Below are 14804 nucleotides of genomic sequence, written 5' to 3'. Positions count from 1 at the left end.
GTGGATTGCTGAAGGAGGAGAGCTGAATTTTCTCCCCTCTGGTTGCTGAAGGTTGCCATGTTGAATGCTAGGTATATTGAGGTCTTGGTAGTCATTTTGCTCATTTTGGTCCACGATGTCCCTGACTTATACCTCAAATCTGAAGATTTCTAGAAAGTCTTAATTAGGCTTGCAGGTGTTGTCAATCAGAAGAGTCCTTGGCACAAGCATATGGCAGATGTTAAAGAAAAATTAAGAGGATAATTTTTAAAGTTCTATTAAACCTCTGAGAAGCCAAAGATACATCACCATTCAAAGGTTGGAGGAAAAGGCAGGATGCACAGCCTCTTTATGTTGATTACATGATAACTCATCAATAAAAGCCTCCTATTGGGTTCTTGACACTGGTTTTGTTCTGTGCTGTAAGATAATCCCAAAACTAACTCAGTTTTAATCTTAAATCAAAGAAGAACACTTGGGAGATGGATAGGAGGGGTAATAGTTCAAGGAAACAGAATTCTACAAAAATACAATTGTTAGCTTGCATGAAGAATCTACATGCACAGACATCTCCTTTGAGTCCAGCAGCATCTTGCAAGGATCTGCACACTTTTTTTTCCTTACATTTGAAAAATACTGGTGTCTTTTTATAAAAAATTCTTTATGTGGATGATCTTAAAAGATCATTTGGACTCAGTAACAAGCTTCCTATGTCAGAGAGGGTTTTTAATTAACCTGATGTTCCAGTTATTTTAACTACCTTTGTAGTTCCAGGTAAAGGCAATATTCACTGCTTCCCAGCTTCAGTTTAAAAGCATTGATGCTCTGCACATTACACCACAATGCTTCTGTTATTCCCGTGGCTCAGGAACGTATTAAAATAATTACTGTAAACATATGTTTAAACTGGGAAGTATTTTGGCATTAAAGACAGTATGGAAGAGGAAAGTGTGGTATTGATCTTCCTCTCAGGAAAAAGGAGAAATACCCAAACCCTAAAATAAAGTATCAGTGAGCATTACCAGAAGTTCAGCTTTACCACTAAATGCAGCCTTTATAATTGCTTGCTGAATGGGAGCAGGACTCCATCCTATATAAAGGGGATGTCTCTGCACATCGTTTGCCTTTATTTCAAAATGGAGAGTCTGAATGCAATTTGAGGCAATCTGAGCCAAATATGAGGGTCAATGGCTCAGATGACAGTCTGGGCTCAGCATAGCTGGCCTGGGTGGGGTCCCGCTCTGAGCAGGGAGCTGCCAAGCGAGATCACTGAGTAAGCAAGCCACGTTGTGAAATAAGTCTTCCAGGCCTTCATAGGCCATATACTCTCTTCCATTAAATAACATACTGAATTGTCCCTAAGCCAGTCCTAGAGGGTTAGTGGTTTGATAGCCAGCCAGCATCTTGTTATAAACTTTCTGGCATGAACAAGTAATATTTGTAACAAATTCTATGGATGTGTTAACGTAAGGAATTTGGAAACATTCACTTAGATGTCCCAAAAGAGGATGAATTCCATTACTTTCATGACTTATTTCAAAGAAGATCTTTACCAAAAAAACATCAAATCAAGTCTTGTGCTAAAGAAATAAACCAGAAAATTGTATGTTTGATTAATGCTGCATGTTGTCTTTTTTCCAGCCGGTGGGATATCCATAAACAGGTCATGAATGTCCCTTATGTATATATGATAAATAATTTTCCTCTGGTTTGGTGATAAAAGTTTGCACTCAGCATAGCAAAATTCAAAGATTGTTGCTTAATAGCTATTTGTAATTTAAGTCACAGGGTGGTTTTTTCCTACATATTTTCTGTAATTGCATGGATAAAGAAGAAAGTTTGAAATGGCCATTTCTAGACTAGAAACAGGCTTTCTGTCCATAAACAGATGCCTTACTGGACACCATGGTGTCCTTGTAACTCCTTAGTGGAGCTCAAGAGACTCTATACAGTGGTAAAACCCATACTAAGGCATACAGCTGTATTCTAGTGCCATTGTCTTGAAAGCTCGGTTTGGCAAATTCTTGTAGACATGACTGAAATTTGGGGGTTGTGCCCCTAAAGCACCGGTGACTGTGTTTCCCCAAAAGAGGAGAGAATTTTCCTGAAATGAAGGCATATTATAAAGCATTCACTGGGATTCTTGGAACAGTAATTTCTTATGAGTAAGTAGGACAATTATTCACGTGGTGTTTGGAGGCTCCCATGAACATTTGAGCCCGGGTGTGTTCTAAAAGAGTCAGGATCTGAGGTTTTGACTTCTTTATTTGACTAGAGACCTGGCAGGTGACTAGGCTCATTGTAGCTTGTAAAAGAAGGCTCTACAAACCCAAATATTTTGCTTTAGAAATAGTGTAGTAAGGGTATCCAGAATATCTCATGGTATGTTCTGAGGCAGCTGGAGAGCTTCGGAAGGGTTCTTATGGACTTATACAAATCATACAAGGCTCAAATAAAACACATGGAAATGTGGTAGCATTTGGTAACATATATTAAGTATGCTGATTTATTCCACAGCAAAGGCAGGCAGTTCTCTTTGTCATCCTATTAGTCAGTTATGGTTAATTCTTGATATGGTGAAACTTTATGTGGTTTATATAGTTTCTTTTTTTTTTTTTTTTTGCTTATAGAGGTCATTAGATGCAATTATTTGTGTGGTTAATTCATGAGTCATTTTTTAAGAGTCAAGGATGATGGTTCACTTTGACAAAAGTTATTAATAAAATAAAATAGGTGCCCAGCACTATATTTTAAGGTCCTGGAAGAATCAGCCTCCTTCCACAAGGAAATATAGTGTGGTAAGTCCTTTCCTAGGTTACCTGTTATGCCAGAAGAACATGATTTAGAGGATTACCCTCTATGAACAAGTTAATGTATGAAGTGAGAGAGAGCTTTAAATAAGAGTTGACTTACACAATACATGCCGGGGGATGCCTGACCTAGTGACGGTGTCTGGGAATAATCTTCTCTCTATTTTTTTGCCTTGTTTAGCCTTTTTCCCCTCCCCCCTGCATTGCACGTGTGCTGCTTATAGTCTCAGGCTCTGGTTATGACTACTCAGAGTATGGACAAATGCAAGTACCTCTCCTTGGACCTGAGGGCGTGCCAGGCAGCTTTCGACTGGCTATGTTAAGAGTTTCATTTGTGCAATGCTTCTGCTGGAATGATTCATTCTTTCTCCCCACGGGATTTATTCATGTGGGGTATGCTGTTGCCCCTGGGATGAAGCAGGGATCAGTCTGGAGTGCTCAGACTTTGGACAAAGTCTGTGCTAGTCCGTATAGATCAACTTTCTGGGCTCTTGTGTACAGGGGCTGGGTCCTGTGCCGGGGGTGGGTGCCTGTGGGTGCCTGGGTGCAGCCCACTGAGGAGCTGCACAGGCCTGCCTGCCAACTAAAACTGGAGGGACATCTGGAGTGGACCTACTACACTCCTGCTTTGTGAAGGCCAGACCAACATCAGTTATAGCTCAGATTTCTCAGAACCTGTCCACCAAAGTGCTGCATTGTAACCTTCTAAACCCAGAGCATCTCTGTGAAGCTGCATGGGCAGAAGTGCAGCCAGCAGCCCACAGGATGTGATCACACCCCGTAACTTGGCACTGGGCAGAGGTCAGTTGGAGCACTGAATCCAGTTCTGTCTTTCTCAGCACAAGAAAAACATCAACCACCTGGAGCAAGTCCAATGGAGGGGCCACCAGATTGGGGGTTGGACTGAAGGAAGTGATGTAGAAGAAGAAGCTGAGGTAGCTGGTTTATTTTAGCCCAGAGAAGGAAGAGCTGAAAGGAGGTCTCCTGGCTGCCTGCAGCTACCTATTGGGAGGCTGTAGAGAAGATTAATCCAGACTCTTATGAGAGATGCACAGTGAAAAGGCAAAAGGCAACAGACACGGCTTGGAAGATGGGAAGTTCCAGCTAGCTATTAAGAAATTTTTTCACTTTAAGAGCAGGAAAAGGTGGAGCAGATTGGCTGATAGAGGTGCCAGAGCCTCCATCCTTGGAGATGCTCAGAACTCAAGGGGACAAGTCCAGCATAAGCTGATTTAGTGCAACTGATCTTGGTGGTATTGGATTAGATGAACTACTCCAGTTCTTTCCAACGTAAGTTATTTTGTAATTCTATTTGTGGTCTACTGTAATTCTCACAGTAGATCAACATTGTCTCAAAAACAGCCTTGCACTGCATAGACAAAGGTGTATGACTACTACTCCCTTCTCAGAGACCACTGAAAAAGTAGGAGAGGCAAAATATTACGGTAGATCTACCCAAACTCTTTCTTTAATGAAAAATCCTAAACTAACAAACAAACAGAACTCTAAAAGCAAAAACCTCCCAAAAGGAAGATAAAGCAAAAATACTTTAAATTGGTCAACATTTTGTACAATTCAGTATAGAATTTGTTAGTCTCAGGTTATGTTACCTTTTTCTGCCCTTTATAATTACCAAACAGAGAACCAGTTTCCTACATTAAAAATGCCATTTAAAGCAGATATAGAAATGTACAGACATGAAAATATTGAAATAAATATTTTACTTTATATTTCTGTACCTGTTTTAGGATCACTGTGATGGAAGCTTAGGCAGGACTTTGAGACATTATCTAAGCCATCCTCTGAGGCTGATTTAGACTGTTTCAGCAAATGTTCTTCTCCCTGGTAAGTTTTTGTCAGAGATCTGCATGGAGTTCTCTAATTCTCCTCATGACACAGTAAACTTTAGTGAAGTCAATAGCTACTCTGGCAGCAAAGTAGAAATGAATGAGACTCTATTTTCAGAGCTCTAAAACAGCCACTGAGCCATCCTTTGGAAAACACCCCTGTCAGGGAGGTCTGGTGAAGTGGTGTTGGATTTCCAAAGGGACAGAGAAACAGACATCTGTATTCTTGAGCATTTCATGCTGACTTTCTGTGAAGTGACAAGGACGGCTTCCCTGGAGGGCTGGCTAGCTTTAGGGGTGAGATTAAATAGCTGACTTTACCCTTCCTAAGTAACGTGCCAAAGATATTACTACCTCTCCTGTTTCAGTGCCCACTCATTGGAACTTCTGTTGGCACCAAGGTCTGGTTAACGTGGTAGCAAGCCCTATCACCAGGGTCCCCTGCCACTTGGAAGTGCATATTTAAAGGCAATCTTGAATCCGGAAGGGAAGAAGGAAGAGAGTGTAATGTTGTGCTGTTTCAGCTGCTAATTGTGCCCAGATTAGTTAATTAGATAATTAACATAAGAATGCTCTCTTTTCATATTAGAGCATCATACATTTACAATAGAGCTGTTCATAAGTAGAGCGCTATGCTGTGGGAAACACTAATTAATTTTGCAAATTTGGACCTTTAATTGCTAAAGTGCTCTGCTTTCTCAATGTTTGTTTTAGGGTAATGTTAACTGATTAATGCCTGTTTGGAGAAGTATTTATTCTCCCTGCCAGTTGGACACATTCCTCTCACTGTGCGACCAGAATTCCAGTTTATTTGCAATATTAACTGCACTGCACTTCAGAGGAGCCTGCAAGAGATGAGATTGCCTATAAGCCCAGATGACATTGGATCCACTACCTGCAGAAAGCAATGCAGCCCATCATTTCCAGTTAGGACCCATCCTAGTCAGATGTCTCTGCTGCCTGCATACTCGATTATTGGAACAACATTCATCCTGGCTTGAAAGCAGAATCTGGAAAAGCTGCAGCTGGCAGATGCAGCACCTGCTTCCTTAGCAGTAGTTCTCAGAAAACATCAATCCATGTACCAGGCACTTTGCTGGCTCCCTAATGATCTCTGAGTCAATTTTCAGGGCCTTATGCTGGGTTCTCAGAAGCACTTATGTGAGTTGGGGAAACATCAGCAATGTCTGCACAGTCTTGATGGTCTCCTCCTTGGACTCCAGCTCCTACCACCTTGAGAGGATTAGATCTATGGGTAACTCTGCAGCACTGGCATCATCGCCACCTCCTTTGGAAGCTGTGCCACTGCTCAAGGATTAATTCAACAGTTATTGAACCAAAAAGAAAGCAAGCCTCAACGTGATTCTCTTGCCCAAGACTTACATTTGTTTGGGTGAAGGGACACATGGGCTTGCTTCCTGCTTCTTTATGCAACACATGAAAAATTTCGAGTTAAGAAATTGGAGCATAGATCTTCAGTATCCTTGGTGGAAAACTTTGCCACCAAGCTAGGTCACCAGTTAAGGTTGTTTTTCTTCTGCTGTGTCCATGGAAGTGACAGAGCATTCCCACCTGTGTCTATCTGCACAAGGAAACACAAAAATATCTAAATTAATAAAAAGTCTATGATGCCGTGTCTGTCATGAGCACCTTCAAGGTGAGATTTAAGGCATATTTTTAACTTTTTCTTCTGGCTGACAGCTGCAGTAGAGCTGTGGATGCCAGTCCAAAGTACTTACCATAATGCACCAAGGGCTTAGCTGCCTAGCTCAGGGATGTGGGGTCTAATCTGAACACGAGATGTCTGTGTTGCTTTCTAAGCATAGCTCATAGTTCTTACTTCAAATCTTTTGGTCGGTGAAAGCTGACTCAATTGTATAAAAGTCTTACCTGTGACTAATCAGTAGCTGAAAAGCTTCAAGTTAGCCACTCAATCAGCAAACCTGAGTCAGCAAAACTCAGATACCAAGGCTGAATACAGAGATGAACTTTAAAGAAATACTTTCAATCTTTTCCACTTGTTCAACTAACTTTTTCAGTACCTTAACCAGCTTCAACAGGGGAAATAGAACAGAAAACAATAGAAATATAGGCTAAATAGGTGCATGTGAGGATATTTTTAATATGAGCTCGGTCATTTTGAGAAATGAGTGAAAATCTTTCCACTGTGATATTGCTGTCCCCAAAAGACCCTTTAACCTTAGCTGCATTCCTTGAAGAAGGAGAAACAAGAAGAAAATACCTCATTAATTGTGGGATGAAGGGTGTGGAAAAGGGCTTTTAGTAAGGGAGGGGCAGTATGGCAGTAGAAATTACATGATACATTTATTTGTTACTCGTATTTTGCTTTCTGCCTAAACTGCTGCTGTATTCATTGTGGGCTTTAAGTTGCTGCAAACATTCATTGAGGCAACAGAACAAAGCTGCCAATTTGAAAACAAGACTTTGCTCAGTAGCAGAAAAAAATGAAAAATTCAAGGGTAAGTCAGAAGATTACAAGGACCTTGAAAATCATACAGAAAATGAGCCTTTTAATTTAAGTAAGAAAAGAAATTAAGGTACAGATTTTACTCTCTGCCTGCTGGGTTAGTCCTATTGATTCCAGGTAGGCCACACATTATTAAGTACCATAACAGGTTTTAGATAATTACAGTATTCATCCCTTGGGTATCATACTTTTTAGGGTTTATGTCTTGAATTTTATGCCCTAGATTATTTCTAGTGGTAGGAATTTTTTAAAGCATGAAAAGACTGTATGAAATGTTTCAAAGAAGCATCTTCAATGCTTTTTTTGAGTATAATTATTTGGTCTTATATACCTGCTTCATCCAGTGAGATCCTCCAATTCCTTCTTAGCCTCTATATTTCTGAAACAACAAGGTTCACATTTGCTCAAGTGAGGTGCAGGATGTAGGACTTATGTACTTGTTTTCTTACATTCTGAAGATATGTCTGAATCTAATAATGCGGTTTCTAAATGGCTGCTTTCTTCTGACTTTTCTTTTACAGTATTTTCCCTGAAGCAAAGCTCTTCACTTATTCCAGCTCAGTGTTTACTGTGCTGCCCAGTAATATTTTCCAGTGTTTGTTAGGATTACTGTGCTCATTTTGTTTCTCTGAAAATATCCTCCATAATCTTTGGAAGCTTGTGCTGGCTGTGGTAAAGTCATCTTTATCCACAGAGGTCAGAAAGAAGCAATGTGCAGAAGACAGCCCTTTTATTTGTATAGCAGTTCCACCAGGCAGCAGATGAGGGAGGTTTCTGCATCTGGGGATGTCTAGCTGGATTCCAGTGCTTTGACCTCTGCAGTACTTACTGCCTGACTCCAGTAAGGCTCAAAGAGATGATATTTTCTCCCTCATGCTTTCTCTCTCTCTGGTTCTTGCAGGTACGCACATGTGTGCACTTTCTGTTGAAACAGGTAATTCAGCTAGTATATGTGCAAAAGGACCAGCCTTCTCTCTCCTGAGATTGTTTCCTCATGTGCACAGGCTGTTGCATGTAGCAAATGATACTACAAGGTGCCCTATTTGTATTGATGCTCATAGGAGAAATTTTTTGTGTTTACCATCAAGGATGCCTGTGAGAGAGAAGCAGAATTAAAGCTGCTGCTTAACCGAGGCTTGAAGTCTCTGCTTGTATTAAGCTACTGGGTTTGGGTGTAAGTATTTTTCCTCTCCACCATTTCAATACTGTCAAAAGTACTAGTGTGGACTCATTTTGAACTAGCAAAAAAAGTCTTTGCTGTTGTAGTTTAACTTTTGTGGAGAAACAGGCAGAAGCACAGCCCTGTCAACAGGAGCTACATCACTACAAAGAGAGTTTCCCATCTGGTAAGTGTTTTCCACTTCTCGGTGTCAGTGAAACTTGAGTAGGAGTCCTGCCATTACTGTGGGAGTACAGGGAAAGATATAGCCGTGGAATTAATAAGGTGTTAAGATGGAAAGCGTGTTCTAGCAAAGGATTGTCAAAAAGTATTGATGACTGAAGGTGAAAATACAAGGCGACTCTGAGTTAATATTTTGGCAGAACATTTCTGTATGAGATGCAGGCTATTTATGGCAGCTTCTCAAGGAATTAGTGACCTTTGAAATGGTGCTGAAGCGGCAGAAGCAGCAGAGTAACATTTGTTGTTTTCTGTAGTACTAATTTAGACATGCAATGTTGACTTTATCAAGACATTCTCTTTCAGTCTAGGTTACTCGATCACAAAGAGTGCCCAGGCAACAATATATATATATTATATATAAAAGCACAATAAAGAAATGCTTTGAGAAGCATTGTTTCCTAGCCAAATATTGGACATGAGTTAGATTCTACTTTTTTAATTCTGGAAATCTCTTTGACTTGAGTGGGCTTTGGCTCAGATGCTGAAGAAATGGACAGATGCCCACTTTGGTACAAATGTGTTGATAGAAGAAATTGCCGTTCTCATATATTCACCACTGACTGCAGTGGTGATTACTGTCGCCAGCAATTTCCCAGTTAAAGTCACTTAGGCTATCTTAATTGATTTTTCCTGAAGTAAATTAGAGTGCTCTGACAGCCTGCTTTGCTAGCCCTCTGGTGGAGGCTGTAGCTTCCAGAAGAGGAATGATTGAGCAGGCACATATGAATCTATAAGAGGGCTACCGCCTGTCACCTGCAGAAAGAAAGGAAGTTTGCTGTTTGTCTAGACTATATCTGACAGTAATTTTACCTGGGAATAGCTTGCACTGGACTTCTAGATTTTTTTAAAAACTTTGTTGTTATCTCTAGATTATAAACAACATAATGCACTATGCTTACTGTGGTTTTCTTTTAAATGCTATGTCCACTTTTAGCTAAAGCAAGAAATAATTAATATGGTAACACTTTTTTTTTTTAATACTTGTCCTCTGGAAAATGCTGTGATGCTGAAATCAAAATGTCCTTCAAGACAATATTGATTTGAATGAGACCTGGCTGTGAAAAATGGCTTAAATAGAGTTGATATAATGTGTTATGAATTTTCTGGAATAGAATAATGTAATTTGTCATTTTAATATCACTTTTTGAAGTTTACTTTCATATTTGTGCTGGAAGAAAACATTTTGATTAAGGAGACGTGGGTTGACCCAAAATGCCTTTTTTTGATTAAGAAGTTTCAAGTAACAAAATGCCTTTGTGCTGATTTGCTGTTGGACCAGTATTACAAATTGCAGAGTTACCATACGTCTGTAGCAATGTATCAGAGTAGGCAAGTAGTGTAGGTGACCTCCCTAGGCAATCTTGAGTTTCAAGTCCCCAAAATGAATACATTAATTTATCAGGATGGATACTTTGATAAAAATTCTTATGTGGATTCTGTCGTGCAAGCATTTTTACGCTGTGATGTCATTAAATTACTTTCTTGTCATCATAGCTATATTGGCTCCATCAGTAACTTGAATAAAGGGGCCTACAAGATAGCCAGAGAGAGACTTTTTACAGGGGCATATAGTGATAGGACAAGGGGTGACGGCTTTAAACTGAAAGAGGACAGGTTTAGATTAGATAGAAGGAAGAAATTTTTAACAATGGGGGTAGTGAGGCCCTGGAAGAGGTTCCCCAGAGAGGTGGTAGATGCCTCATCCCTGGGAGAGTTCAAGGCCAGATTGGATAGGGCTTGGAGCAACCTGGTCTAGTGGAAGATGTCCCTGCCCAGGGCTGGGTGTTGGAACTAGGTCCAACTAGGTTTTTAAGGTCCCTTCCAACCCAAATCATTCTATGAATTTATTCCATCAGTAAAATCCACTGATAAACCTTCCTAAGTGTGCCCAAAGCCTATGTGCCTGAACAAGGACAGAAAGTTTGATTCTGGTTCCATTTTTTAGGGTGAAAATATAAATTAATGCAGTTTTGCTCACTTTTTAGCCTTATTCCCTTGTAACATGATAAACTAAAAGACAATGAAGTTCAGATGCAGAAAAGTTTCTTTTACAAAGAGACTGAAAGAAAAGCCCATATCATTTCAAGTCCTCCAAAGGCACAAACTGCTGCTCTGAACATGTTGAACCATTGTTTATTGTGAACTTCTCATAAAAGGGAAAGGAGTGTGGCACTGGGGATCCTGCTGTGTGAAAGGACAACACAAATGACTACAATACTGAGAAGACAAATAAGCAGACAGAAGGGCATATCAGTAATTTTGACCTCTCATTATTAGGCACCGTCCTATTCAGTACCATAATTTTGGTAGTAATTGCTACTAATTGTTTTAATTTCTCCCTCCTGAACTTTCTTAGATCTCATACCATGAGGTCAGTTTTCCTTAGCTGTCTTCAAATATGATAAATGTAAATTTTATTTTTATACCTGAGTCAGGATTTTTCGGAAATGCCTTCTTCCTCTGTGTGCCTGTACAGAAAGGAAGCAGGAGAAAATGCTAGAGGGTCCACTGCTTTGCTTTGATATTTTTCTCAGAGTTATTAAAAGTGAAGCCTTTAAGTAAACAACTCTGAAAATTAAACCACTACATGGGGCTTATAGGAACTTCAGGGTCTGCTGTAGCAGCTGTTTGACATAGTGGTGTTACCTTCGTCCTCAGGTTAGGGCAGGAGGAACAGCAATTTCATCTGCACGGTGTTGTGGTGGGACACATTAGTTCCATCCTGTGCCTGAGTGATGCCAGGCAGGTGCTGTGCAATGATGCTATTGCCATATCACTTCTCAAGTCCTGACTGGCATGGAGCTCCAGCTCTCCTCATCTGAGTATGGATTCTGGGGGAAGGACATACACTGCTACCAGGGGATGGTTGGTAGCAACCTGCTGAGGATGAAGATGGATCCTTCATCCCTAGGTGTCCTCCTGTCAAGGCGAAGGGCTTTCTGAAATGCATTAATCAACTAAGATGAATAAAGCCAGCAAAGCGAGTGTTTCTGGCCCCCAATTTAATAATTCATGAGGGAGGGAGGGGAAAGGGAACTAGATGAAACTGCAGAAAACTTCTGAATCTTATTGGTAAATTTCTCTATAAAGGAAGCTTAGAAAGAGACTTTGTCTTTGTGTTTCTCCATATCCACAGTTAAATTGGATGTTTCTATGACATTCTTTTTCACTACAAAGTAACTTTAATTAGCTCTCCTATGGTGTAAACCTTTTGAGTTTAAAAAAATAGAGTTACATTAAATGTCTGTGTTCTTAGACTTGCAGCTGCCCCACTTGTGAAGCAGTCATGGAAAAGGAAAAACATAAAATTGAGGTGGGAGGAAGGTTTTGATTTGGATCTTTCCTAGTGGGAACAAGTCATAAAACAAATGTTCAGTTTCCAGATTTGGAAAAATTGCAGAGTATTTTTTGCAGAGTTGCTTTAGAAGCAACTGAGTAAGAGCATGGTATCTCACCAATAGGCACTGCCTTTGAATTTTAGAAGAGGAAACAGTAGACTATGACTTTGAGAAAGTCAGATAAAGGCCAAAGGCAGGTTTTGGCTTGCCAAAGAAAAATAACTCCAATCTAAATGGCATGGAGTCCTTTGAGTTTTTGTTTTATGTTCTCTTTTCATTTTCACTCTTTGAAACAGAAATGAAGAAAATCCCTAAATCTGTGGACTGGCAGAAAAACAGCTCTTGCAAGCAAAGGAATGATATTAGTACATATGGGTACTGCTGATTTGAGTATGAGTGTTTGGTTCAAACAAGGACAAATTAATATCATCAGTTTTTATCTTTGGTGCAACTGGGAACTCCTGGCCATCTGATTATGGGCTGGCAACACTTTTATGGAAATTTATCAGCTTGCTTTGAAGTTTTCTAAGCTTCCACTTGCATAGTGAACATATTGATAAGAGGCCTCATGGTACTGTGTTCACATATCAAAATTATGCGCACTGTCAGAGCAGTGAGGCTGCAGTTTAAAAATTGTGATAATGCAGCTTCAACCTGAGCTCCTTCCCCTCACCACATTAGGGCTTCTATGAGACACTTTGTGTTTCCCAGGTATCTGGCAAGATTGGAGCTCTACTGAATATCCTTTAATGCATAAGTACCCATAGGCAAGCCCAAATAAATGAAAATGAAAAAGTATAATGAAAAAATACAATGAAAGGGGAGACTTTGCCATTTATACTCCTTTTCAAAATTCCTGAGTTCCACAAAGGGTTTCTCTTGCCTCAGAGACAATGTACTTCCAAATTTCCTGAAAGGTTACTTGTATAACCATGTAGTTGAAACAGAAAACTACCACAACAGAGGGTTTGCTTTTACATTTGATGGTCACTGCCTCCAAAGTCAGCATTGTTTTTATAGAGGAGGACACACAAATGCCTGGAGTATGGAAGGAATCATAACTGTTCAATACTATTGGGGACATTAGTAAAAATGTATATATTTAGAAGATAGATGTTATCTCATGACACTGACAACATGGACTTTACTGTTATTAGCAAAGGATCTTTTTGGTGGCAAAACAGAGAGCTTTCCTAAACTAACACAGACATTGGCATCTTATTCAATTAATATCCCAGGAGTATCCCACTAATTTACTGTGATATAGCTATTCCTATTATCCTGATTCTAAACTATATCTTCCATTGCCTAACTAACCAAAACTCTGTGAGAATGAACAAACACATCATTCTGCTGAAGTCTGCCCAGCTGTTGCCTGTAACTTCTGACCCAAGCAAACTGGAGTTGGGGCAAATTTGGACATTGCTTTTTAGGGTAAAGCTTGCCAGAATGGAAATAAATTTCTCACTTAAAGTTAAGGTCAATCTAATGTGTTCTATACTGGGTTTAAAAATCACAGAATCACAGAATATGCCGTGTTGGAAGGGACCCACAAGGATCATTGAGTCCAACTCTTGGCCCTGCACCAATTCCCGAGTCACACCACGTGCCCAAGAGTACTGCCCAAACGTTTCTCGTTGGTTGGGGGGAAGGATTTCTTTTCCTTCCCTTTGGATGTGCTCCCAAGGCACTGCATGGGATCACCTGGAGCCCAGGAAAGTCCCTGCAGAGGCCGACACAGGCTGCTGGCAGCACCAGCTCGCACTGGCCCTTGGGACCACAGAAGGCATTGCTGACCATGGGGATGAGCAATCTGTACTGAATAGTGATGGGGTCATAAACATGAAACAACACTCAACACACAGGTGGAAATGAAAAAAATGGCTTTGTTGTTATTGCCCTATTCAAATGTACTGGCTTGGATTTTGGGTTATGCTTTGGCTGCAAAGCTTTGTAACTGTGGAAGGCACTCAGCAAGAGCTGGTGCTAAGCTATCTTTAGGCCCCATCAGTTCTGCCTGACCAGCCTCTCTTCCAGCATTAGACCAGTGTCAAGAAATCCTGCTTTCCTGCTCATCCTGGCCCTGGAGAGCAGTTCTGGGAACTGTAATCTGCTATGCTGTGGGCAGAGAGCCAGGCAGAATTGGAGCCCAGGCATATGCAGGTGTGTACAGCGAGTAATGTGGCAGGACTGGAGCAGAGAGAAGCAGTGTTGAGGGCATGAGGGGTATACAGGGAACTGGTGAGGGTTTTTGTTCTCTGCTCCTGAGGGGACAAAGTGCTAGTTGGTGGGGGAGCCTGTTGTTCTGCTTCACTGCACAGGGCAGCATTCAGCTCCCCCATGGCCAAACCTGCCCTGCTGGGTGCTACTGAGAGGCCTTCTGCCAAATCTCTGCCCCCTGCAGAGATTGATGGAGGCTCCCCAGGATGCTTTGGGACCAGATCTGCCACCATTCAGGATTTGGTTTCAGGGTTTGGTTCCTGCTCTTTGTCAGAGGCATGGAAAGCTGCTGGGGAGAGGAAGGGGAGGTTGGTTCTCATTTCTCAGTTGCCAGTCTTCCAATTTCTCCTCATGCATTGAAAAAGTAAACCCACTGTGATATAGACTATTGTTATTAATCCAAAAATGTGATTGGAAATGGTACATCTTTGTTTAATTTGAAAAAAATACCAACATTTATATCTTGAGACATTTATCTCAATCAGACAACTATCTGCATGGCTTTACTTCCAAGAAGTCATGAAATATTACATCTTAGAAAAATCCTGTAAGCCTGACTTCTGTTATTTTATACCTAGATAAAGAAAATAGCTTCTGATTCTCTTTAGATTATCCCAGTTGACAGTATGTCAATGAACATGTCATTATCAGATTATAAATGTTGTGATTTTTGTGACTCTTGCAGTCCTGTTTTTGCCAACCAGCACTGCCTGTATCTCA

This window comes from Neopelma chrysocephalum, unplaced genomic scaffold (genome assembly GCF_003984885.1).
Source record: "Neopelma chrysocephalum unplaced genomic scaffold, ASM398488v2 Primary Assembly neopelma1_71, whole genome shotgun sequence".
In the NCBI taxonomy this organism is placed as follows: Eukaryota; Metazoa; Chordata; class Aves; order Passeriformes; family Pipridae; genus Neopelma; species Neopelma chrysocephalum.
Note: the sequence above shows the minus strand (reverse complement) of the source record.